Genomic DNA, 12,987 nt, shown 5'->3' with positions numbered 1-12,987 from the left:
AGGCCCTAATAAAGTACTTTAAGCCTCTTCTGAATATTCCTAAGGTATTTTTTTAAAACCATTAACAAGAAGAAATTAGCCAAAATAAAAAGAAACCACCTATAAATTAAACTAGAAAATATTGAACTACCAATCATTGAGATTAACATGCGTGTTGTGTTCTCCTTATATTTTTCTCTTCTCTCATTTCCCAAAACAACCAGGAAACAGAGGTTTGTGGCAGAGCTGGAAACAGAAATTGCTTGAAGTTGGTGGCTTTTCTTAATATTTTGAAAAGGATTATACTTTTTTTCCCACCGGTCCCTTCTGCCACTCCCCCTCTCAGTCTACCCCTCAACCAAAACAGACCAGAATTTGAGGAAGAATAAGAGACACTTGAAGGATCTAGTTACCACCTGATGTATAGTAGGGTCACAACACAGCCAGCCTAGAATAGGACCTAGGCTGAGTTCTGCTACTCTGACATGGTACACTGACTAGACACCTAAAAGCATGTTCAGGTGAATAACTTACCAGCACCCATTTCAATGAGAGTGGGAGAGGGGATATTGGCATTCTTTGCCAATCTGGTTGCAGCAGTAGTGGGGAATGTTCTAATTTGAACTTGTAAGTATTTGATGTCTAGGGTAAAGGAATCCATTTTATACATCTACTTGCAATTTGCATTTCTTTAAAAATTTTGCCTATTTGTATGTATGGCCCATTTTCCTAGTCCCTTATAACTTGTAAAATAACCTTTATATTTTAAGGACATCACTCTTTGTCTTTTATATATATATTATGTATTTATATATATTAGGACTACTGTCTTTGTGTGTTGCTTGCCGAATAACTGTCATCAGGTTATCTTCATAAAATTATTTTAAATATTTATGTATTCAAATCTATCCAAATTTTTTCCCTTAGGCATTCTGCCAATAGTTTTTTTATTTTTTTATTTTTTTTATTTTTTTAATCATCATTTTATTGAGATATATTCACATACCACGCAGTCATACAAAACAAATTGTACTTTCGATTGTTTACAGTACCATTACATAGTTGTACATTCATCACCTAAATCAATCCCTGACACCTTCATTAGCACACACACAAAAATAACAAGAATAATAATTAGAGTGAAAAAGAGCAATTGAAGTAAAAAAGAACACTAGGTACCTTTGTCTGTTTGTTTGCTTCCCCTACTTTTCTACACATCCATCCATAAACTAGACAAAGTGGAGTTTGGTCCTTATGGCATTCCCAATCCCACTGTCACCCCTCATAAGCTACATTTTTATACAACTGTCTTCGAGATTCATGGGTTCTGGGTTGTAGTTTAATAGTTTCAGGTATCCACCACCAGCTACCCCAATTCTTTAGAACCTAAAAAAGGTTGTCTAAAGTGTGCGTAAGAGTGCCCACCAGAGTGATCTCTCGGCTCGTTTTGGAATCTCTCTGCCACTGAAGCTTATTTCATTTCCTTTCACATCCCCCTTTTGGTCAAGAAGATGTTCTCCATCCCACGATGCCGGGTCTACATTCCTCCCCGGGAGTCATATTCCACGTTGCCAGGGAGATTCACTTCCCTGGGTGTCTGATCCCACGTAGGGGGGAGGGCAGTGATTTCACCTTTCAAGTTGGCTTAGCCAGAGAGAGAGGGCCACATCTGAGCAACAAAGAGGCATTCAGGAGGAGACTCTTAGGCACAAATACAGGGAGGCCTAGCCTCTCCTTTGCAGCAGCCGTCTTCCCAAGGGTAAAACTTATGGTAGAGGGCTCAACCCATCAAACCACCAGTCCCCTATGTCTGTGGTCATGTTAGCAACCATGGAGGTGGGGTAGGCGAATACCCCTGCATTCTCCACAGGCTCCTCAAGGGGGCACTACATCTTTTTTTTTTTTTTTTTCCTTGTTTGTCTTTTTTCTTTTCTTTTTTTTTCTTTTTAACTTTCCCTTCTTTTTTCAAATCAACTGTATGAAAAAAAAAGTTAAAAAGAAAACAAACATACAATAAAAAAACATTTCAAAGAGACCATAGCAAGGGAGTAAGAAAAAGACAACTAACCTAAGATAACTGCTTAACTTCCAACATGTTCCTACTTTACCCCAAGAAAGTTACATAATATAGCAACATTTCAGTGAACTTGTTCCTACTACATCCATCAGAAATTAACAGACCATAGTCATTTCTGGGCATCCCCAGAACGTTAAATAGCTTATCTGTTCTTCTTGGATTATTGTTCCCCCTTCCTTAATTGCTCTCTACTGCTAGTTCCCCTACATTCTACATTATAAACCATTTGTTTTACATTTTTCAAAGTTCACATTAGTGGTAGCATATAATATTTCTCTTTTTGTGCCTGGCTTATTTCGCTCAGCATTATGTCTTCAAGGTTCATCCATGTTGTCATATGTTTCACCAGATCGTTCCTTCTTACTGCCGCGTAGTATTCCATCGTGTGTATATACCACATTTTATTTATCCACTCATCTGTTGAAGGACATTTGGGTTGTTTCCATCTCTTGGCAATTGTGAATAATGCTGCTATGAACATTGGCGTGCAGATATCTGTTCGTGTCACTGCTTTCCGACCTTCCGGGTATATACCGAGAAGTGCAATCGCTGGATCGAATGGTAGCTCTATATCTAGTATTCTAAGGAACTGCCAGACTGACTTCCAGAGTGGCTGAACCATTATACAGTCCCACCAACAATGAATAAGAGTTCCAATTTCTCCACATCCCCTCCAGCATTTGTAGTTTCCTGTTTGTTTAATGGCAGCCATTCTAACCGGTGTTAGATGGTATCTCATTGTGGTCTTAATTTGCATCTCTCTAATAGCTAGTGAAGCTGAACATTTTTTCATGTGTTTCTTGGCCATTTGTATTTCCTCTTCAGAGAACTGTCTTTTCATATCTTTTGCCCATTTTATAATTGGGCTGTCTGTACTATTGTCATTGAGTTGTAGGATTTCTTTGTATATGCAAGATATCAGTCTTTTGTCAGATACATGGTTTCCAAAAATTTTTTCCCATTGAGTTGGCTGCCTCTTTACCTTTTTGAGAAATTCCTTTGAGGTGCAGAAACTTCTAAGCTTGAGGAGTTCCCATTTATCTATTTTCTCTTTTGTTGCTTGTGCTTTGGGTGTAAAGTCTAGGAAGTGGCCTCCTAATACAAGGTCTTGAAGATGTTTTCCTACATTATCTTCTAGGAGTTTTATGGTACTTTCTTTTTTTCTTTTTTTTTTTTTTTAATCATCATTTTATTGAGATATATTCACATACCACGCAGTCATACAAAACAAATTGTACTTTCGATTGTTTACAGTACCATTACATAGTTGTACATTCATCACCTAAATCAATCCCTGACACCTTCATTAGCACACACACAAAAATAACAAGAATAATAATTAGAGTGAAAAAGAGCAATTGAAGTAAAAAAGAACACTAGGTACCTCTGTCTGTTTGTTTCCTTCCCCTACTTTTCTACACATCCATCCATAAACTAGATAAAGTGGAGTTTGGTCCTTATGGCATTCCCAATCCCATTGTCACCCCTCATAAGCTACATTTTTATACAACTGTCTTCGAGATTCATGGGTTCTGGGTTGTAGTTTAATAGTTTCAGGTATCCACCACCAGCTACCCCAATTCTTTAGAACCTAAAAAAGGTTGTCTAAAGTGTGCGTAAGAGTGCCCACCAGAGTGATCTCTCGGCTCGTTTTGGAATCTCTCTGCCACTGAAGCTTATTTCATTTCCTTTCACATCCCCCTTTTGGTCAAGAAGATGTTCTCCATCCCACGATGCCGGGTCTACATTCCTCCCCGGGAGTCATATTCCACGTTGCCAGGGAGATTCACTCCCCTGGGTGTCTGGTCCCACGTAGGGGGGAGGGCAGTGATTTCACCTTTCAAGTTGGCTTAGCCAGAGAGAGAGGGCCACATCTGAGCAACAAAGAGGCATTCAGGAGGAGACTCTTAGGCACAAATACAGGGAGGCCTAGCCTCTCCTTTGCAGCAACCGTCTTCCCAAGGGTAAAACTTATGGTAGAGGGCTCAACCCATCAAACCACCAGTCCCCTATGTCTGTGGTCATGTTAGCAACCATGGAGGTGGGGTAGGCGAATACCCCTGCATTCTCCACAGGCTCCTCTAGGGGGCACTACATCTTTTTTTTTTTTTTTTCCTTGTTTGTCTTTTTTCTTTTCTTTTTTTTTTTTTTTAACTTTCCCTTCTTTTTTAAATCAACTGTATGAAAAAAAAAGTTAAAAAGAAAACAAACATACAATAAAAGAACATTTCAAAGAGACCATAACAAGGGAGTAAGAAAAAGACAACTAACCTAAGATAACTGCTTAACTTCCAACATGTTCCTACTTTACCCCAAGAAAGTTACATAATATAGCAACATTTCAGTGAACTTGTTCCTACTACATCCATCAGAAATTAACAGACCATAGTCATTTCTGGGCATCCCCAGAACATTAAATAGCTTATCTGTTCTTCTTGGATTATTGTTCCCCCTTCCTTAATTGCTCACTACTGCTAGTTCCCCTACATTCTACATTATAAACCATTTGTTTTACATTTTTGAAAGTTCACATTAGTGGTAGCATATAATATTTCTCTTTTTGTGCCTGGCTTATTTCGCTCAGCATTATGTCTTCAAGGTTCATCCATGTTGTCATATGTTTCACCAGATCGTTCCTTCTTACTGCCGCGTAGTATTCCATCGTGTGTATATACCACATTTTATTTATCCACTCATCTGTTGAAGGACATTTGGGTTGTTTCCATCTCTTGGCAATTGTGAATAATGCTGCTATGAACATTGGCGTGCAGATATCTGTTCGTGTCACTGCTTTCCGATCTTCCGGGTATATACCGAGAATTGCAATCGCTGGATCGAATGGTAGCTCTATATCTAGTTTTCTAAGGAACTGCCAGACTGACTTCCAGAGTGGCTGAACCATTATACAGTCCCACCAACAATGAATAAGAGTTCCAATTTCTCCACATCCCCTCCAGCATTTGTAGTTTCCTGTTTGTTTAATGGCAGCCATTCTAACCGGTGTTAGATGGTATCTCATTGTGGTCTTAATTTGCATCTCTCTAATAGCTAGTGAAGCTGAACATTTTTTCATGTGTTTCTTGGCCATTTGTATTTCCTCTTCAGAGAACTGTCTTTTCATATCTTTTGCCCATTTTATAATTGGGCTGTCTGTACTATTGTCATTGAGTTGTACGATTTCTTTGTATATGCAAGATATCAGTCTTTTGTCAGATACATGGTTTCCAAAAATTTTTTCCCATTGAGTTGGCTGCCTCTTTACCTTTTTGAGAAATTCCTTTGAGGTGCAGAAACTTCTAAGCTTGAGGAGTTCCCATTTATCTATTTTCTCTTTTGTTGCTTGTGCTTTGGGTGTAAAGTCTAGGAAGTGGCCGCCTAATACAAGGTCTTGAAGATGTTTTCCTACATTATCTTCTAGGAGTTTTATGGTACTTTCTTTTATATTGAGATCTTTGGTCCATTTTGAGTTAATTTTTGTGTAGGGGGGTGAGGTAGGGGTCCTCTTTCATTCTTTTGGATATGGATATCCAACTTTCCCAGCCCCATTTGTTGAAAAGACCATTATGGCTCAGTTCGGTGACTTTGGGGGCCTTATCAAAGATCAGTCGGCCATAGATCTGAGGGTCTATCTCTGAATTCTCAATTCGATTCCATTGATCTATATGTCTATCTTTGTGCCAGTACCATGCTGTTTTGGCAACTGTGGCTTTATAATAAGCTTCAAAGTCAGGGAGTGTAAGTCCTCCCACTTCGTTTTTCTTTTTTAGAGTGTCTTTAGCAATTCGAGGCATCTTCCCTTTCCAAATAAATTTGATAACTAGCTTTTCCAAGTCTGCAAAGTAGGTTGTTGGAATTTTGATTGGGATTGCATTGAATCTGTAGATGAGTTTGGGTAGAATTGACATCTTAATGACATTTAGCCTTCCTATCCATGAACATGGAATATTTTTCCATCTTTTAAGGTCCCCTTCTATTTCTTTTAGTAGAGTTATGTAGTTTTCTTTGTATAGGTCTTTTACATCTTTGGTTAAGTTTATTCCTAGGTACTTGATTTTTTTAGTTGCTATTGAAAATGGTATCTTTTTCTTGAGTGTCTCTTCAGTTTGTTCATTTCTAGCATATAGAAACATTACTGACTTATGTGCATTAATCTTGTATCCCGCTACTTTGCTAAATTTGTTTATTAGCTCTAGTAGGTGTATCGTTGATTTCTCAGGGTTTTCTAGATATAAGATCATATCATCTGCAAACAATGACAGTTTTACTTCTTCTTTTCCAATTTGGATGCCTTTTATTTCTTTGTCTTGCCGGATTGCCCTGGCTAGCACTTCCAGCACAATGTGAATAACAGTGGTGACAGCGGGCATCCTTGTCTTGTTCCTGATCTTAGAGGGAAGGCTTTCAGTCTCTCACCATTGAGTACTATGCTGGCTGTGGGTTTTTCATATATGCTCTTTATCATGTTGAGGAAGTTTCCTTCAATTCCTACCTTTTGAAGTGTTTTTATCAAAAAGGGATGTTGGATTTTGTCAAATGCTTTTTCAGCATCTATTGAGATGATCAATTGATTTTTCCCTTTCGAGTTTTTAATGTGTTGTAATACATTGATTGTTTTTCTTATGTTGAACCATCCTTGCATGCCTGGAATGAACCCCACTTGGTCATGGTGTATGATTTTTTTAATGTGTCTTTGGATTCGATTTGCAAGTATTTTGTTGAGGATTTTTGCATCTATATTCATTAGGGAGATTGGCCGGTAGTTTTCCTTTTTTGTAGCATCTTTGCCTGGTTTTGGTATTAGATTGATGTTAGCTTCATAAAATGAGTTAGGTAGTGTTCCATTTTCTTCAATGTTTTGAAAGAGTTTGAGTAAGATTGGTGTCAGTTCTTTCTGGAAAGTTTGGTAGAATTCCCCTGTGAAGCCATCTGGCCCTGGGCATTTATTTGTGGGAAGATTTTTGATGACTGATTGGATCTCTTTGCTTGTGATGGGTTGGTTGAGGTCTTCTATTTCTTCTCTGGTCAGTCTAGGTTGTTCATATGTTTCCAGGAAATTGTCCATTTCTTCTACATTATCCAGTTTGTTGCCATACAGTTGTTCATAATATCCTCTTATAATTTTTTTAATTTCTTCAGGATCTGCAGTTATGTCACCTTTTTCATTCATTATTTTGTTTATATGGGTCTTCTCTCTTTTTGATTTTGTCAGTCTAGCTAGGGGCTTGTCAATCTTGTTGATCTTCTCAAAGAACCAACTTTTGGTGATATTTATCCTTTCTATTGTTTTTTTGTTCTCTATGTCATTTATTTCTGCTTTAATCCTTGTTATTTCTTTTCTTGTACTTGGTTTAGGATTGGTTTGCTGTTCATTTTCTAGCTTCTTCAGTTGATCCATTAGTTCTTTGATTTTGGCTCTTTCTTCCTTTTTAATATATGCGTTTAGTGCTATAAATTTCCCCCTTAGCACTGCTTTTGCTGCATCCCATAGGTTTTGGTATGTTGTGTTCTCATTTTCATTCGTCTCTATATATTTAGCAATTTCTCTTGCTATTTCTTCTTTAACCCACTGATTGTTTAGGAGTGTGTTGTTTAACCTCCAGGTATTTGTGAATTTTCTAAGTCTCTGATGGTTATTGACTTCTAATTGTATTCCATTGTGGTCAGAGAATGTGCTTTGAATAATTTCAATCTTTTTAAATTTATTGAGGCTTGTTTTATGTCCCAGCATATGATCTATTCTGGAGAAAGTTCTGTGAGCACTAGAAAAGTATGTGTATCCTGGTGATTTGGGATGTAATGTCCTGTAGATGTCTGTTAAATCTAATTCATTTATCAGATTGTTTAGGTTTTCAATTTCCTTATTGGTCTTCTGTCTGGTTGATCTATCTATAGGAGAGAGTGATGTGTTGAAGTCTCCCACAATTATTGTGGAAACATCAATTGCTTCCTTTAGTTTTGCCAATGTTTCTCTCATGTATTTTGTGGCACCTTGATTGGGTGCATAGACATTTACGATTGTTATTTCTTCTTGCTGAATTGCCCCTTTTATTAGTATGTAGTGGCCTTCTTTGTCTCTCAAAACATCCCTGCATTTGAAGTCTATTTTATCTGAGATTAATATTGCTACACCTGCTTTCTTTTGGCTGTAGCTTGCATGAAATATTTTTTTCCATCCTTTCACTTTCAGTTTCTTTGTGTCCCTGTGTCTAAGATGAGTCTCTTGTATGCAACATATTGATGGTTCATTTTTTTTGATCCATTCTGCGAATCTATATCTTTTAATTGGGGAGTTTAATCCATTTACATTCAACGTTAAAACCGTGAAGGCATTTCTTGAATCGGCCATCTTATCCTTTGGATTATGTTTGCCATATTTTTCCCTCTCTCTATTAATATCCTTTATTGTACCCATACCGAATCTCTTTAGTACTGAACCTTTCTCCAAGTCTCTCTGTCCTGTCTTTGTTTCTCTGTCTGTAGGGCTCCCTTTAGTATCTCCAGTAGGGCAGGTCTCTTGTTAGCAAATTCTCTCAGCATTTCTTTGTCTGTGAACAATTTAAGCTCTCCCTCAAATTTGAAGGAGAGCTTTGCTGGATAAAGTATTCTTGGCTGGAAATTCCTCTCACTCAGAATTTTAAATATATCGTGCCACTGCCTTCTCGCCTCCATGGTGGCTGCTGAGTAGTCACTACTTAGTCTTATGCTGTTTCCTTTGTATGTGGTGAATTGCTTTTCTCTTGCTGCTTTCAGAACTTGCTCCTTCTCTTCTGTGTTTGACAGTGTGATCAGTATATGTCTCGGAGTGGGTTTTTTTGGATTTATTCTATTTGGAGTTCGCTGAGCATTTATGATTTGTGTATTTATGTTGTTTAGAAGATTTGGGAAGTTTTCCCCAACAATTTCTTTGAATACTCTTCCTAGACCTTTACCCTTTTCTTCCCCTTCTGGGACACCAATGAGTCTTATATTCGGACGTTTCATATTATCTATCATATCCCTGAGGTCCATTTCGAGTTTTTCAATTTTTTTCCCCATTCTTTCTTTTATGCTTTCATTTTCCATTCTGTCATCTTCCAGGTCACTGATTCGTTGTTCAACTTCCTCTAGTCTTGTACTATGAGTGTCCAGAATCTTTTTAATTTGGTCAACAGTTTCTTTAATTTCCATAAGATCATCCATTTTTTTATTTAGTCTTGCAATGTCTTCTTTATGCTCTTCTAGGGTCTTCTTGATTTCCTTCATATCCCGTACTATGGTCTCATTGTTCATCTTTAGTTCTTTGAGTAGCTGCTCTAGGTGTGTCTCTTCTGGTCTTTTGATTTGGGTGCTTGGGCTTGGGTTATCCATATCGTCTGGTTTTTTCATATGCTTTATAATTTTCTGTTGTTTTTGGCCTCGTGGCATTTGCTGAACTTGATAGGGTTCTTTTAGGGTTTGTAGACCAGTTGAAGTCCTTATCTCTAATTTATCAGATCTACAGCTTCGTGGAGTACACTTTCTCTAACTAACCAGCAGGTGGCGTCCACGAGCCACCTGTTCTCCACAAGCCAGATCTCCCCTGCTTAGCCTTTTTGGTGAGTGGGGGAGTGAGTCTTGTGGGGCCCAATTGGTGTACCAAGCTTGCGTGTGTAGTTGGTGTTGCCTGCCCTGTATGTGGGGCGTGTTTCTGGGCAGTCGGCGAGGGGGGGTGGCCCTAACAGTCAAATCTCCCTGATGATCCTAGAGTTTTAAAGCTACTGCAATAGTCTAATCCTTCAGTTCAGTCCTGCCACAGTTTGTCTCTGCCACTGACCCACAAGTCTTTGGTATTGGCGTATGGCTCCTGAGACTTGCAAGTGGGCCCCTCTTCCAGGCTGTGCACCCCGGGTCCTCTGTTGAGGGATGACTGTGCTATGTCACAGGTGAGTGCCGTCCCCCCAGGGCAGTTCTGGGCTGCTGGGCTGTGTTGGGAGGCTCCCAGTCTGCTCAAATGATGGCTGAATGGGGCTCTGTTAATTCACACTGCTCCCCCTTCCCAGCTCTGGGACATTCAGCTGAGGTTGCAGGGAAGGCTAATGTCCACGCCCAGTTTTGTGGTGTGTGCCTGTTATTTGAAGCACTTCCGTCACACTGGGTTGTCTGGGGCAGCTCTGGGCTATGGGGCTGGCGATGGGCAGGAGTGTTTCCTGTCCACCAGGATGGTGGCTGTGAGCGGACACCCCCCTTTTCTTGGGAAGTTGTGTTGTTTAGTGAATTTTCCTCAGCCACTGGATTATTGCCTTTTGTCTCAGAGCTCTCTTAGTTCTGCTCTTGACTTGACGTGCCCAAATTTCAATTCTTTGAAGCTTTCTGTATTGAGCTTCTTAGAGTAATTGTTTTAGAAAAAGCAAAAAGGATTAAAAAAAAAAAAAAAAAAAAAAAAAACGGCCCACCTCAGAGATCTAATGGGTTATTGAAATGCTAATAGACAAAGCAACCAGGGCCATTAAGGAAAGGTGCACAGGGCAGAGAGATCAGCCTTGCTTCGGGATTTGCATATGCGCCTCAAGGCCTGATCTCCGCCCTTCCCCTTTCTGTGTTCACCAGAACTCCAAAAATCCTCTGCTTTTATTTTGGAGTTTTTCGTGTTGTTTTTTTCTATGCCTGTCTCCTCTCTGCTGGGCTGGCTGCTCTCAGAGTCTCTGGTGTCTGGTCTCAGTCTATCTATGGTTGGAGTTTGAATCAGTAGAATGAGTTTCCCATAAGAGCAGCCACTGCAATTCTCCCTTCTCCTTCCTGGAGCTGACAGCCCCTCCTCCCCCGGGACTGAGCCTGGCAGGGAGGGGCGCGGGTCCCCTGGCCGCAAAAACTTACAGATTTCGCTGATCTCAGCAGTTCCACGTTTTCATGAGTGTTGTATGAAGTATGCCCAAAGACAGGTTGCTCTGTGTTGTCCAGTCCACGCAGTTCCTGGCTTTTTACCTACTTTCCTGGAGGAGTAACTAAAACATACAGCTCACCAGTCTGCCATCTTGCCCCGCCTCTCCCTGCCAATAGTTTTTATATTTAGAAAGTTCATTCCTGAGCCAAGATTATGAAATTTCTTCATTATAGGCAAGCAATTTTATGGTTTCATTTATGAAATGTTAATCTTTAATCCATTTGGATTAAATTTTGGAATAAGGTGTAATGTAAAAAATCTAACTTTTCCCCAAATATTTTTCCCAACATTTCTTGACTAATCCATTATTTCATTACTAATTGAAATGGTCCCTTTAACATATATACTAAATATATATACACATACATGGATTCCATTCTGTTCCTCTGATCTATTTTGGTGTCAGTAATAAATTGTCTTAAAAAGTGTCAATTTATAAAACATTTTACTATCTGGTAACTCCTCCTTAATCTTCTTTTTCAGAATTTTCCTATTTTCACATTTGATTTTTATTAAGTCATTTAAAAATAAACTGGTTTTCTTAGGCTTGAATTACCCTTGTATATCAATTCAGGGAGAAAAATGCTTAGATAACCATATATATGTGTGTGTGTGTGTGTGTGTGTGTGTATCTTTTAAAGTCTGATCCCAATTTTGTAAAAATGTGTGCTCTTTATTACAAAAATATATGTATATGCATAATAATTCTAAGAATATATGGCAAAATAACAACTATGGTTATGTCAGGTGCATGTGCACGGGCTGTCTTCCATTTGTGCCCCCTAATCCACTTTCCTCCCTGCTCTATGTCCTTGGATCTTACCAATATGGATTACATCAAAGGTCTTCCTTGCCCTCTGGTTTCCAGTTTGGCCAAGGGCAAATATCAGGCAGGAGATAGAAAGGAGGGAAGTGAGTGAGGTTAGGTATTTATTTCCCTCCTCTGGTATCTCACTCTCTGCAGGGTCTCTGGGAGCTGGCTGCATTCTGAAGATCACAGCTGCTGTCAGGTTGCCCTTTTCACAGAGCTGTCTACCATTCCAGTAACTTCTCCCTTCCTTCACCCGCTCCCTTTCCCTCCCCTCCCACTCTCCTTTGCTTAGGGGTAATAACACCAGAACACTACCACCCCCACCCCCACCCCACCCCTGCTGATAACTTGGAAAAAAAATTACTTATTAAACTCTCCTCAAATCATCTATTTTAAGTACTATTTATTTTCTGCTGGGACCCTGACTGATCTTGGATTATATGTGGTTCTTATTTCCGTATTTGTTCTTGCTGTATTTCCCAAAACTCCTACAGTAACCACGTATTATGTACTGAACTGTGTCCCTCCAAAAGACATGTCCTGTGAATGTTAACTTATTTGTCAAAAGGATCTTTGACAATGTTATTAGTTAAGGGCCAAACTATATCAGGGTGGGCCTTAATCCATTATAACTAATGTCCTTATAAGGAGAGGAAATTTGGGCCAAGAGGGAGGAAGACAGGAAAAGAGTGAGGGAGGGACAGAGAGAGAGGGAGAGAGGGAGAGGGCGCCATGTGAAGGAGGCAGACAATGAGTTATGGATTGCTGGCAAGTCATCACCAGAACTCTAGAGACTTCAGAGGGAGCCAAGGCCTTGGTGAAAACGTGTTTTCTAACTTCTAGCCTGTAGAACTGAGAGAAAATAAATTTCTGTTGTTTAAACCAACCAGTCGGGGGTACTTTTCTACAGTAACCCTGGCGAATTAAGACACTATGGAACAATTGAATAACTGCTTAAGAACTGAAAAACACTGTCATGAAAAAAAGAAAAACATGGTTTGTCTGGGAAATTTCCATGTAAGATGAATTTATAAGCATAGGTATCTAACACCATCCTTCTCCATGGATCCCCTACCCCAGGATTCCAAAGTAATGTCCAAGGGATTATAAAAACAGGGAAAATGACATCAGTGCTGGAACTAGGGAAGGCTGCCATCTTTGGCCAAAAATCTACAGGTATTTCTGAGAGATGTAATACCTAAGGTGGCTGCTGATACTTCT

Source organism: Choloepus didactylus, chromosome X (assembly GCF_015220235.1).
Source record: "Choloepus didactylus isolate mChoDid1 chromosome X, mChoDid1.pri, whole genome shotgun sequence".
Lineage (NCBI taxonomy): Eukaryota > Metazoa > Chordata > Mammalia > Pilosa > Megalonychidae > Choloepus > Choloepus didactylus.
This window is presented reverse-complemented; position numbering follows the sequence as displayed.